Raw genomic sequence first — 15,454 nt, 5'->3', positions numbered from 1 at the left:
GAATTTATTATCTAAAACAGATACGTAGAAATCAGTGGAAAGATGACTACTGATTTCATATTCTTTGTAAAGTGTGCCTTATTATAAGTATTCATTCTCAGAACCCCAATTTCTCTGGCCTTCTGGCAGGTCCTCAATGTGTTCAGGGGCCTCCTTTATACATGCTGCTCCTACTGGAATGTTCTTCGCACAGCAGCTGATCAGGTTTTTTTCACTGCATGCACTCTAACATCACGATTCTTTCCTAGAGGGGAGAAATGCCATATTTTTGCTCAGCACCTTATCCCCAGGGCCTGTCACAGAGCCTGACATGTTATAAATGCTCAATAAATATATGTTGAATGGATAAATGACAGCATACCCTATGAACCCAGCATTTTCATAAATTATGGTCTAAACTTAATACTTGAGAAAAATAACCAAGCAATTTCTTTATCACAAGTGATTAAGCTACCTCCCTAGAGGCTAAGGACAATAAGAAAATAGCTAGCTCCCAAAGCAATATTTTCAACTCTTTTATTATAAAAATATAACACATTTTCAATAACTTTTAGTTTCATAATACCCAAAATAAATGTATTTCCCAAAACTCTTAAGAATTTGACAAGCCAAATGATCCTCAAGTCAAACTGTGGATTATTAAGCTGAAAGAATGCATTGTGTGAATGTGAAGTTTAATGAGGACATTTAGGTAATGAAAAGGCAGTGAGACAACTTAAGGACAGATGGACAGCCATCAAGTCATATAAAATATTTCCAAATGTGTGTCTGAAGAAAGATATGAAAATTCCCAGGATAGGAATACTTTGTGTTGCTAAGAAACACTGAAGATTAATGAGTAAATTGTCTCTCTTAGAAAGGTCAACTACAATCATCTCGTTTATCAGTGTAATTCATCTTAGTAATTATTCATTTCTAAAAACTTTACAAAATACATTAAACTAAATAAAACAGAAGACATAAATTGTGTTTAATACTCAGAAATCATTAATGCATCTGATGTGTACAGAAATATTTAGAATGGTATTTTACTGATTTCCATCAAAAGTGACTTTTTAAGGATAAAATCACAAAATCCTAGCTTTAGTATTAAGATTTTAAGTGAGAAAAAAATACTATTCAATATGAAAAGTACCAAAAAAAGATTCCACCCACACCAAATTTATCACTCTAGCTAATGTATAAAATATTTGAAATCCCAAATAAGTCCTAACAAAACTAAACACTAAGTGTTGTGGGTATTTTATTTTAACTTGGGAGAAATGACCCATTTCCATCTACCGGTAATTCAGAACTCTGTATTACCTGATAAAACTGAATTAGAGCCAACTCGATACCACAATGAAATCCCTTAGATTCAACTCTGTTCCTTATAACCTTTAGCCTTAATTTTGGACCCAACATGAACTTTCACCCAGACCTACACTTTCACCCAGGTCACCCACTCCATTATTAGTACAAATCCTGGGCTCAGTCCCTTCTTCACCTCAGAGACAAATAGCGAACTAAAAAAAAAAAAAAAAAAAAAAGTTGAAGATAAGCCTTCCTACTGAGTAATGAACTCCAAAGAATGATTGTTTGTTTTTAAATGACTTTTGTTGTTGTTGTTAATCCTCACACAAGGATATTTTTTCATTGATGTTTAGTGAGAGTGGGAGAGAGAGGGAAAGACAGAGAGAAACATCCATGTGAGAGAAACACATGGATTGGTTGCCTCTGGCACGATGCTCGACCAGGGCCCAGGCCGGAGAGGAGCCTGAAACCAAGGTACATGGCCTTGACCAGAATTGAACTGGGACCCTTTGGTCCACAGGCTGAGACTCTATCCACTGAGCCAAACTGGCTAGGGCTAAAGGAATGACTTTTAAAAAAAAATTTTTTAATCCTCACTCAAGAATGTTTTTTTTTATTGATTTTAACGGTGGGGAGGGAAGGAAGGAGAGAAGGAGAGAGGGAGAACGAGAGGGAGGGAGGAAGGGAGGGAGGGAGGGAGGGAGGGAGGGAGGGAGGGAGGGAGGGAGGGAGGGAGGGAAACATCTAACCTAAAACCTGAGTATATGCCCTGACCAGGAATCAAACCCGACACCTTTTGGTTCACAGGACAACACTCCAACCAACTGAGCAACACAGGCCAGGGCAAGAATGACTGTTTTTTAAATAAAATTAACGTAATTTACCTTGGAAAGGTCTGAATGTGGGAAAGATTTAGCCTAATGCCTGGTATTTACCAAATACTCAAAAATCAGAACTATTATTATTACTATGTTTCGTTTTGTAAATTGATTCCTTCTGATACTAATACTAATAAACAATGTATTCAGTGACTTTCTAATATTCCAAATCTACAAATTAGAAAAGGCAAGACTTTAGCCAAAACCGGTTTGGCTCAGTGGTAGAGCGTCGGTCTGCGGACTGAAAGGTCCCGGGTTCGATTCTGGTCAGGGGCATGTACGTTAGTTGCGGGCACATCCCCAGTAGGGGGTGTGCAAGAGGCAGCTGGTCGATGTTTCTCTCTCATCAACGTTTCTAGCTCTCTATCTCTCTCCCTTCCTCTCTGTAAAAAAATCAATAAAATATATTTAAAAAAAAGAAAAGAAAAGAAAAAGAAAACGCAAGACTTTAGAAGTCCTTTGACTTTTTATTATGGAAATTTTCAAATTCAACAGTAGAGAGAAGAGTTTAATGAACCATATCACCTGGCTTCAACAATTATCATCACTCTGTCAATTTTGTTTCATCTTTGGGAAATCTATTCTTGAACAGTGCAAAAGTACCCAAAGTGCTGACCACGAAGAAAAGATGAGTTTCATGCAAAAAATTTATTTTTGTCTCTTACTGATCCGTTCAACCTATTCAGATGTAAACCAACCTCTGCCCTTCAGAAAGAACTCAAGTAATCCTCAGGACTTTTCTGGTCCCTCAGAAGGAACAGAAAGTCATCAGATCACTTTAAATGGTAAGTCTCAGTTCAGTAATTTAAAATAAGTAATCTCAGATAGATAACAAGGGAAATTTGAATATGGACTATATGTTATCTAACATTACTTTATCACTGGTAAATTCCTGGGTGTGATAATGATATTGTAATTACACAGGAGAATATCTTAATATTTAAGATAAACAAGCTAAAATATTTAGGAGTAAAGTGTTATTTGCATGGGCTGAAAAAGTATACATACAATAAATACATGTAGCCAAATGTTACTAAGTGGTAAAGGTATGAGGTGTTTATTATATTACTGTTTCAACATGTCTTGAAATTTTTCTGAATTAGATTAGATCCAAATAATAATTTAAACTCCAAAGTACATTTAACATTAAATCTTATGTACTCCATTCAGCTGGAGCCTGCCCAGAGCTGACCACTGTTAGTGAGGAGGGGGAAAGAATTTTAGTCTCACCAAGAACTTTTTCTTCTGCCACCTTTTGTAGGTTTTCTGAGCCAGAGTCAAGGTCAGGAGGTCAGAAGAGGTCAGGTATATAGGACAATTCTTATTTGAATGCTCCTCTAACAAAATAGCCTAGTGCTATGTGACTATGGCAAGTGTTTAAAGGTACTTTTTCTTCTCCTGGAAATTTATGTACATTGTTCCAAGGATAAGATTTTCCAGTTGCAAAACTCCTACCGGGCAGATGGATGAGACCAGGTGGAGCAAGGCAGGGGGAGCAGGGCAGATGGAGCAGGGCAGGAAAAGCAGGGCAGGTGGAGCAGGGCAGGGGGAGCAGGGCAGGGGGAGCAGGGCAGATGGATGAGGGCAGGGGGAGCAGGGCAGATGGATTAGGGCAGGGGGAGCAGAGCAGGTGGAGCAGGGCAGGGGGAGCAGGGCAGATGGATGAGGGCAGGGGGAGCAGGGCAGATGGATGAGGGCAGGGGGAGCAGAGCAGGTGGAGCAGGGCAGGGGGAGCAGGGCAGGGGGAGCAGGGCAGATGGATGAGGGCAGGGGAGCAGGGCAGATGGATGAGGGCAGGGGAGCAGGGCAGATGGATGAGGGCAGGGGGAGCAGGGCAGGTGGAGGAGGGCAGGGGAGCAGGGCAAATGGATGAGGGCAGGGGAGCAGGGCAGACGGATGAGGGCAGGGGGAGCAGGGCAGGTGGAGGAGGGCAGGGGAGCAGGGCAGATGGATGAGGGCAGGGGAGCAGGGCAAGTGGAGGAGGGCAGGTGGAACACAGTTGGCTAGTTGGAGAGGGGCCTCACCTCAGGACTGCCTAGTTCCAAGGGCCCCTCTCAGCTGTGCTGTTCCACCCCTCATCGCTGAGCTATAACACTATTATGCTGTTCAACAACAATGTTATATCATACTAGAGGCCCAGTGCATAAAATTTGTGAGGAGGGGGGGAAGGGTGCCACAGCCCAGCCTGAACCCTCTCCTATCTGGGACCCCTTGGGGGATATCCACAGGGATTGGGCCAAAACCAACAATCAGACATCCCTCTCACTATCTGGGACTGCTGGCTCTCAACCGCTCACCTGCCTGCCAGCCTGATCACCCCCTAACCACTCCCCTGCCAACCTGACACCTAACTTGCTCCTCTGCCAGCCCAAATGTCCCCTACTGCCCTCCCCTGCTGGCCTGGTAACCACCAACTGCCCTCCCCTGTTGGCCTGGTTGCTCCTAACTGCCCTCCACTGCTAGCCTAATTGCCCACAACGACCCTCCCCTGCCAGCCATCTTGTGGCAGCCGTCTTTGACCACATGGGGGCAGACATCTTGTGCAAGGGTGTGAGGGTCAATTTGCATATTGCCTCTTTATTACATAGGATTTGAGCTGTTAACACATAATAAAGTTTCTTTCTTCACTGCAACCCAAGTTATGGATTCCTATTAGTGTTGAATTAGGACCTGAAACCATTGGTTGACATTTAGTCTATGCTTTTTGAAGCAAATGTAGCATTACCTGCTAGGTTCCTTACACTGTGACCTCCAATCAGTAATCAAGACTCCTGAAGGCCATTACCACTCCTCCAGGAGGCACATCATTTTTATCTTAAATGCCAGAACAAGCATCCAGCACATCATGGGTCCTCAAGAACATGTTTTTGAAGGGATGACCTCAGCAAATGACAGTAGGTATAAATAAATACAAGAGCGTATAAAATTAAGCAATGACGAATGACTTTCACTATCTGAAGGACTATCTGAAAATAGTCTGCGCAGTCACTGTAAGGTGTGCTAAGCAAAGCACATTTGGTCCTTCCTAATTTATACAACTAGATGCAGGCCTCTGAGAACCTAAAAGGGCCTCCCAAAACCCAAGTGCTCCTCTTCTGTTCTAGCATAGCACCCATCTACACACTTACTCATGGCGGAGAACATCCGTCTCTGCCATTTGTATAAAAGTTGTTCAAGGCCCTGGGTGGGTAGCTCAGTTGGTTAGAGCGTTGTCTCAATACACCAAGGCTGCAGGTTCGATCCCAGATCAGGGCACAGACAAGAATCAACTAATGACTACATAATTAGTGGGACAAGAAATCAATGTTTCTATCTATCTATCTATTTTTCTATCTATCTGTCTTCCTTTCTCTCTAAAATAAATAAATAAACAAACAAACAAACAAATAAATAAATAATAAAACTTAAAAAAAAAAAAAAAAAAAAGGAGCCAGGTCTTGTAAAATATATATTCTGGAAAAAAATTATTCAGGAACCATATATAGTGCCTACTCTGAATAAAAACAAAATATGTTGATCAATAAGGTTAAAATAGAAGACCAGCATAAAAGTTAAAAAAATAAATGAATTACACACAGAATAAGTACTGTGCCATTTCAGAGCAATTCCCAATCTTTACTGGGTGAACGAACACTACTTAGATCTAATGAAGGGACTCTTTATTTCTGTTCCTTCCTTTAGAACCCAGCCATTCAGAAATATCTATCTTTAGGGCATAACGCCTAGAGTAGTAGTACACCCTTATGCATATGCTTATTCATTCAATAAGCCACAGTGGAAACCAACTTCATGACACCCTAAAGACTGTCTGTTTTAAAGAGTGTTTATATAAATTCTAGAGGCCTGGAGAGCCAGTTTCAACCTGATCCCCACAGGCCAGGCCGAGGGACCCCATGGTACACTCCCCACTCCCCCCTTCCCTCTGAGATTCATCAGTCTGTTCTATGTTTCCATGCCTGTGGTTTCCACTCCTGCATTGAGCATCTGCCCCCTGGTGGTCAGTGCACATCATAGCTACTGGACAGTTGGACAGTCAGATGGTTGCTTAGGCTTTTATATATAGACATTCAATAGTATTTACAGAATATCAACTACATGCCAGGTTCTAGGCTAAATCAGGCCCTATGTGCAAATCAAAGATGATTCAATCATTCAATGAACTTACAATTTTATAAAGACTTGATAAATAGTCAAAAAACTGTAACATCCTACTAAAAAAAGCACTGCCATAAAGAAATGAAAGACTATAAAGAATGATTAGGATTTTGACAGGGAGAGGTGAAGAGCTTTCAGCAAAAGAAAAAGTGTTGTAGAAAAAGAGGTAAACCCAGGAATGTGACCAGACGCTGGAGCATTTTGTTTGGTATTTTTAAAAAAGTGGAAAATAAGGGTAGCAAAAGCAGACTAAAGCATAACTGGAGAGGCCCTAAAATGCCAAGGTTAAATATTAAAACTTCCTTTCTTAACAAGGACAATCAAAGAAAATATAGGTTCAAGGAAGAAGAGAGTCACTAAAAATGGAAACTGCTCTCAATATGAACAAAATACTAGAAGAAAATAGAAACAAGAAAAACTAGGAGGAGAACACTTTTTTGTTTTGTTTTGTTTTTGTTAATCCTCACTCAAGGATATCTTTTCCATTGAGTTTTCAGAGAGAGTGGAAGGAAGTGGAAAGAGAGAGAGAAACACATAATTGGTTGCCTCTTGCCCATGCCCAACCAGGGCCAGGGATTGAACTGCAACCCAGGTACTATACATGCCCTTAACAGTGAGTCAAACCATCAAACCGGTGATCCTTCCGTGTGAGAGCCAACTCTCTAATCACTGAGCAAACTGTTCAGGGTGGGAGCATATAGATGTCTGCATAACATACTTTAAAAAGAAAAGTCATGCCAAAACCGGTTTGGCTCAGTGGATAGAGCGTCGGCCTGCGGACTGAAAGGACCCAGGTTCGATTCTGGTCAAGGGCATGTACCTTGGTTGTGAGTACATCCCCAATCGGGGGAGAGGGGGTGCAGGAGGCAGCTGATTGATGTTTCTCTCTCATCAATGTTTCTAACTCTCTATCCCTCTCTCTTCCTTTCTGTAAAAAATCAATAAAATATATTTAAAAAGTTAAAAAAATAAAAGTCATGCCAAAACCGGTTTGGCTCAGTGGATAGAGCGTCAGCCTGTGAACTGAAGGGTTTTAGGTTTGATTCTGGTCAAGGTCATGTACCTTGTTTGTGGACACATCCCCAGTGGGAGGTGTGCAGGAGGCAGATGATAGATGTTTCTCTCTCATCGATGTTTCTATTCCTCTCCCTTCCTCTCTGTAAAATATCAATAATTTTTTTAAAAGGAAAGTCATCAAGAAAGGAGTTACACAATAGAGATAGAGATAGAGAGAGAGATAAATATATAGATATAGATAGATATAAAGGATGTCTTTAAATGTACACATAAACTTTTTTTCTTAAAGCTCAACACTAAAAAAGGGAATCACAAAGCATTTCTAATTCTAGCTATGCTGAAATAACTGGCACCAGACTTGCCCCCTTCCCACTGTAACCAACCAGAAAACTATACAAAATATATAAAACTGTTTCAGACAGTGCACAATACGGCAGTACTGAACTGTAAAACCTGAAGAAGGGAAGACAATAAGGTGAACCTATGGTTACCCTGGTTTTCTACCTAGAGGCACTCTATGCACCATGGAGGTTTAGCTGAATTGCAGGAGTAGATTATTAGAGTTTCAGAGAGGCTAAGGTGGATGACATTTGTGAGGATGTAGTGCATAAGAGAAAGTAGCTAGGCAGAGAAAAATCTCAACATATCTACATAGGAATATCTACATAGGGATCTTCCATATATCAATTTATGGATTCCCATTTCTGATTAATATTATAAGACTCTATGAGGCTGGTTGAAGAACAAATATGAGAGAGCAATAAACTAAACACTACCCAAAAATCATGTAGGCCTAGATGATGTTCAAGGTCAGAACAGAAGAGTAGATATTGCATTGATCAAACATGAAATCCAACAGAGCATGAAGAAGGGTCACATCTTAATAACAGACTGAATTAGCTCTACAGTAAAGGTTACTCAAGAACAATCTTACCGACATTTAAAAACCAGCCTCAAGATAAAGCTAATTCACAAAGAACTCAAAACTAATACTCTTTGTGAAAAGACAATGAAATCAGGACAGTGGGTAATACAAAATTCACAATGTCCATCAGCTAACCAAAAATTACCACACTTGTGAGGAAGAAAAAAGTGATTTATTGCTAAGACAAAACAACGGATTACACTTCTAGAAATGGCCGAAACGAGGTAGGCTGAATTAGCTCTATAGTAAAGGTTACTCAAGAACAATCTTACCAACATTTACACTAGCATACTTATGACATTTAAAAAGCAAGTACATTAAAAGTGTGCTTAACAAGGTATTCAAGAATTTATTTTTAAATATATCATGATGAAAAAATAAAAGCTATTTTAAAAAGTAGAACTTCCAGAGATTAAATCAAAATGTCTTTTTTTTTTTTTAATTCACTAGGTGGTTTTGTGACAATACAGAAGACAAGATCATTTAACTTGAAGACACAACAATAAAAACTGCCCAAATAAAAACACAGAAAAAAAAGAGGCTGAAAAAAAATGATTTGGGCCTCAGTGACTTGTGAGTAATACCTAGTCATCAATCACATATGTAACTGGAAACCCAAAAAAGAAAAGCAGAAGAAAGTTTTGAAAATTAATGGCCTAAAAGTTTTCAAATTTGAAGACAATGATAAATAAACCTACCTATTCAAGAAACTCAAAAAACCTCAAGCAGAATACCTACCCAAAAACTACATTGACACACACCACATCAAAAAAAAGAAAAAGAAAAAGCTAAAAACTGATAGCAAAGAGAATCTCTAAACAGCACAAAGGTGTAAAAATAACAACAGATTACAATATTCTATTTACAAGGAGAAGAAGGATAAGAAAACCTGTTGATCCAAATTAAAGGGGGGAAAAATTCAGGGTACAATTCAAAAATAAAGGCTAAATAAAACATTTTCAGATAAAAGGTGAGAATATGTTGACAGTAGAGCTGTGCTATAAGAAATGTTAATTTCATCAGACTGAAGAAAAATTATACTATTTGGAAGCACTGATCTACATGAAGAAATGAAGACCACAAGAAATAATAAATATGCAAGTAAATATAATAGACTTTTTTTTTCTCATTTCCAATTCCTCTAAAAGAAAATTGAATGTTTAAAAAAATTAATTAAAAAAAAAACACTGTGATGTTTTACATAAAATAAAATATGCAACAATACTACAAAGAACAGGAGGAAAAAGATGCAACATGTAAAAGCTTGTAAATTATATAAAGTGGTATAATATCATTGGAATATAAACTGTGATAAGTTAAAATTTGTATTATAAATCCAATAGAAACCAGTAAATAAAAATATACAAATATATATAGCTAATAATCCAAAAGATGAGGTTAAAAATAAATACTAATCCTAGTGAAAGCAGAAAAAAATAAATAAATAAAGGGAATAAAGAACATATGGGGGGAGGGGTACAACACATTCAACAATAAATATTATTTTTTAAAGGAACATATCTGACATATAGACATACTTCACAGACACTTTGCACATTTTTAATTACTTTTCTTTTGATTACTTTTATATATTGTAGATATAAGCCCTTTACCAGAGATATAATTTGCAAATATATTGTCCCATTCAGTGGGTCGTTTCTTCACTTTCTTGCTGGTAGCTTTTGAAGTATGAAAGTTTTAATGTTGATGAAGTTAAATTTACCTATTTTTTCTTTTGTCACTTGTGCTTTTGGTATGTTCCAATGCTTTGCTTAATCCAAGAACATGAAGATTTACTTTCATGTTTTCTTCTAAGAGTTTTATAGTTTTAATTCTTTCATTTGACATTAATTGTAACAGATGGTATTTAAAAAAGGGTCCAACTTTATGATTTTGCTAATGGATACAAAGTTGTCCCAGCACCATTTGTTAAACAGGTTATTCTTTCTCTATTGAATTATCTTGGCACCCTTGTCAAAAGTCAATTACACATAAATGTCAAGATTTATTTCTGGACTATCAATTCTATTGCACTGATTTATATGTCTACCATTCTACCAGTATCAAACTGCCTTGATTAGAGTAGCTTTGTAATAAGTTTTGAAATCAGGATGAGTCTTTCACTTTTCTTCTTTTTTAAGACTATTCTGAGTATTCTGGAGAACCTAAATTTCCATATAAAATTTAGGATCAGTTTTTCATTTTCTGAAAGAAAAAAAAAGGCAGCTACGATTTTGACAGAGATTGTCTTAAATTGGTATTTCATTTGGAAGAGTATTGCCACCTAACACTACCAACTTCTATGACACACAAACATGCAATATATTTCTATTTATTTCTTTAATTTCTTCCAACTTTTGTAGGTTTGGGAATATAATTTTTGTGCCGCTTTTGTTAAATTTGTTCCTATTGAATTTCTTGTGCTATTGTAAATAAACCTAGAGGCCCAGTGCACAAAATTCATGCAGGGGGAGGTATGGCTCCTCAGCCCAGCCTGCACCGTCTCAAGGGACCCCTCAAGGGATGTCCAACTGCCCTACTGGGATTAGGCCTAAACAGGCAGTCAAACATCCCTCTTACAATCCAGGACTGCTGGCTCCCTTCCGCTCACCTGCCTACCTGCCTGATTGCTCCTAACCCCTTCTGCCTTGTCAGTCTGATCACCTCTGCCAGCCTAATCAATGCCCAACTGCTCCCCTGCCAGCCTGATTGCCCCTAATTTCCCTCCCTTGCCAGCCTGCTCACCCCTAACTGTTCTCCCCTGCTGGCCTAGTCACCCCCAACTACCCTCCCCTGCAGGCCTGATCCCCTCCAACTGCCCTCCCCTGCAGGATTGGTCACCCCCAACTGCCATCCCCTGCAGGCTGGATCTCCTCCAACTGCCATGTCCTGCTGGCCTGGTCCCCACTGCAACTGCCCTTCCCTGCAGGCCTGGTCCACCCCCAACTGCCCTCCCCTGCAGGTCTCATCCCCGCCACAACTGCCCTTTCCGGCTGGCATGTCCTCCCCAACCCCCTCCCTTACAGGCCTGGTTCCTCCTCTACTCCCTTCCCCTGCAGGCCTGAGTCCCCCACAACTACCCTCCCCTGCTGGCCTGATCGCCCACAACTGCCCTCCCCTACTAGCCATCTTGTGTCCACACGGGGGCAGCCATCTTTGACTACATTGGGTGGGGGGGGGGGGGGGCATATTGTGTGTTGGAATTTGCAAATTGCCTCTTTATTATATAGGATTAAGTTCACTTTTATTGTATTCATTGCTAGTGTACAGAAATACAACTGATTTCTGTATATTGCTCTTGTACCTTGCAGTTTCTATCGAAGTTAAATATGTACTTACCAATTATAATCCTGGGCATCTAGCCCAGAAGAGTTAAAGCATATGTACAGAAAGACTTGTACATGAAAACTAGAACCACCACCCGCAAATGTCCCTAAACAGATAAATGGGTAAGCAAATTGTGGAACATTTATACAATGAACACTACTCTGCAGAGAAAAAGAACTACTAAGACATACAATAACAGTTAAGTTAAAAAAAACATTATGCTGAAAAGAGAGCATAATGTATGATTCTTTTTATATGAAACTCCAGGGTAAAACTAAGTCACAGTGATAAAAAACCAGATCAATAGTTGCCTGGAAATAAGATGAGAGAGGGTGTGAGAAGTGACTTACAAAGGGACTCAGGATCTGTTTGAGGTGATAAAAATGTTCTATACCTTGATTGTAGTAGTAGTAGTAGTTACATACATGTATATATTTTTCAAAACTCACGAAACTGTACACTTAAGTGCCTTTTATTATATTTAAGTTATATTCCAATATATTTTATTTAAAAATTAGAAAGGAGAACAAACATTCAGGCATTTGGAAATAGCATCACTGTCCAAAGATGCCTATAAAGGGCACATCAAGTTTTACTACAAGGTTAAGCACTATATAATACGTCTTTTATTGTCTTTTGTTCATTAAATCAATTATATATTAAGTACCAACAAAGTACCAGGAATTAATTATTTTGAGTGTGGTGGTACAAAAGTAAACAAAACAAAGTCCCCTGCCTTCATCAAGTTTTCATCCCAACATGAAAAGACTGACCATAAAAATGAAAAGGAATGTAACACTTCAATAAAGATCCCAGAAGGGTTAGGGAATAATCTAAGTAGTTGGTTATCTGGGGAAGAGCATTCCAGGCAAAGGGAAGTACAAGTGCCAAGGCCCCCAGGCCAACTAGTGGAGGAACCATGTGGTTCCAGATGTGAATGCAGAGTAGTAAAAAGGAAAAAGATGAGGCTGCAGATAGGGCAATATCACCTAGAGCAGTGTTTTTCAACCTTTTTTGGGCAAAGGCACACTTGTTTCATGAAAAAAATCACGAGGCACACCACCATTAGAAAATGTTAAAAAATTTAACTCTGTGCCTATATTGACTATATATAAAGTAATTCTCTTGAATAGGAATCAAATAAACACAAAGAAAGTATTTTATAATTACTTTATTATGAAATATTAAGTAAACAAAATAGTGAAAAATTATAAAATTCTTGTCTTGTCTGCACCTACGGCACACCAGGCAACATCTAGTGTGCCGCGGAACAGCGGTTGAAAAACGCTGACCTAGAGCCTTACCAACTACTACTATTGTAAGTTAGCTCTTAATGTGAGAAAGAAAATAAATGAAGTTTTGAAATAAAGAATGACAGGACTTTATGTATGTTTTAACTGTGGTGATTTTAGCTACTGCGCTGAAGTTAGACTAAACTGCTAGGATAGGAGGCGAGTACTGGTAGAGGAAGCAAGGAGGCCAGTCAAAGGGCAATCCAAGGCATGCTAATAGGTTGGACCAGGTAGCAGTGGAGGTGATGAGAGGTGGTCGGCCACATTCTAGATATATTTTAATGATAAAGCCAACATGATTTACTGACAGGAGGTGTGGATGTGAGAGAAATGAGTCAAGGACTCCAAGGTTTTTGGTCTGAGTAACTTGTCATTAACTTAGATGAAGAAGATTACAGATGAAACACGTTTGAGTAAAAAGATTTGTTAAGTTTAAATATCCATATGGGGTATCACAAAACAACTGTATATATCTGGAGTTCAGAGGGGGGAAAAACCTCTTACAAAGGTTTTTAATTTTTTGCAAAGTAAATCACTGGGTCCAATGGGGTGTGTGTGTGTGTGTGTGTGTGTGTGTGTGTGTGTAAAACTTTTAGAAAACATTATACATTAGGGCCTCAGCACTAATGGACTATTTGCTTTTTCTAATTTATATAATATCCATCCTTACAAGTCTGTGAGGCACTTCACACCTTTATTTTTACTTTCACATCTGAAGTACAGCAATAGGGATAGATAAGGTGTATATTTAAGATAACAATGTGAACAGACACATTCCTGGAGCTACAGCTATTTAAAAGTGACACTAGCATCAAGACACTCTTTCTTACTCTGGGAAGGCTTTAAAAAACAATCACTTGTTATGAAACTAATTGCACTGCCAAATGCTTCTTAGGATTGCATGTGAAAATTATCATCTTCTCTACATTTTACTGTTTTAAATCAAGGGATGTAATAGACTTTGTGATTAGACTTAAAAGTTTGGTTTTGATGCTCATAACCATCTAGTTTCTAAAGTGAATAACATTTCCACCCCACATCTCATCAAGGAAGGCACTTTGTGCATTATGGAAGAAATACAAAAATTATCAAACTTCAACCAATATTGTTACAATGGGCAAGCTTAACTGATGGTGGAAACTATTACAGCAAAATATTGTAGTGTGGATCAGCATTACTTCTCCCCTGCAGTCTACTCATTCCCAGTCCCTGGCCTGGAGTATCTCCTCATGCTATTATAGAATGCCTTTCTTCCCAGCTGATATCCTCTCTTCTGTCAAGACAGCTCAAACTCGGCCTCTTCCACAAGCCTGCCCTGAACCCCTGTGGTTTGTGCCACATGCCCACAGCATTGCCACGTACATGTCTAAAGCATCTATGTCATTTTGCCATGGGTTAAGTTGAGCTAACTATGCTAAAGCAGAAGTTCCTTGAGAACAGAAAATCTTAGTCATCTCTGCCTTCCCTAAAATGCCTAACTAACATGGTACTTTACATATCAGGGTGTAGGTGTTCACTAAAGGTTTGTTCAACTAAACTTATTAAACTAAGAAAATGTTCAAATAGATGAAATCAGTGGAATAGGTCTTCATTTCCTTTCATAACTTTAGACTCTTTTCAGATCTCACTCCCCGTCTCTCCATAACACCCCAGATAATTCCTATTACTTCTCAGTTACTTTCAAGTACTGTAAAATATAGTCTAATCCAATTTAAACCTTCAATTTCATATCTTATTCAAAGAATATCTACGTACCCTCACCTCAACATAGGCCAGCAAAGAGAATGTACATACTTGGGTTTGGAATTTAGGGTTTTTGTTTTTGTTTTGTGGTATGTTTTTTTTGGGGGGGGGTTATTTTTCAATATTATTCTTGACTCTTTCACCTTTCTCCACTTCCTCCTTCACTTTCTAGTTTTTCTGAATCAGGATAGGAAGGGACAAATGTCCTGTGTGCTAGTTCCACGGGCTTTTAGTAGGGGACCAGGAAGCAGGATGATCTGTTATCCTGCGGTAATTATTGAAAGTGCCTTCTCCCATTCTCAAAGGAGCCCAGTTTGGACAGTACATTTCAGGTCTTCATGGCAAGGTGACCCTGAATTAGGCAAAAAGGCTGGTCCCTCCACCAGTTCCCTGGTGTGAGAGGTACATTCTCAGACTGACCTCATACTACCTGATCCAGTCCCCGTCCTTGGCAGGATCCACTAAGAGAACTCAAGCCTGGGCACTTCCCTTGTGGTCCTACAGATGGGCCAATACCACCTCTCTTCATTACTGCCCTCTCTTTCCACAGGCCATCTCACTGGCTCCAGTCACTCTTCTCCCCTCCAGAAACAAGTCTATGTTCAGGAATGCCCCAAACTCTAGGAAATGTTTGTCATACACTTAAGGACTCTGGAAGGTAGCAAGAAATAAGACGATGTAGCTCATTAAACATCCAGGCAAGAAATTAAATACCAATCTACATTTCTGAAGGTCATACCCAAATCCTGGTTTGGGAACAAAAGGTCCCTTTAAAGATAAAGTTAAATAATTATCTACCGAATAATTAATAGTTCTTCACATAA

Source organism: Pipistrellus kuhlii, unplaced genomic scaffold (genome assembly GCF_014108245.1).
Source record: "Pipistrellus kuhlii isolate mPipKuh1 unplaced genomic scaffold, mPipKuh1.p scaffold_m20_p_7, whole genome shotgun sequence".
Classification (NCBI taxonomy): Eukaryota; Metazoa; Chordata; class Mammalia; order Chiroptera; family Vespertilionidae; genus Pipistrellus; species Pipistrellus kuhlii.
This window is presented reverse-complemented; position numbering follows the sequence as displayed.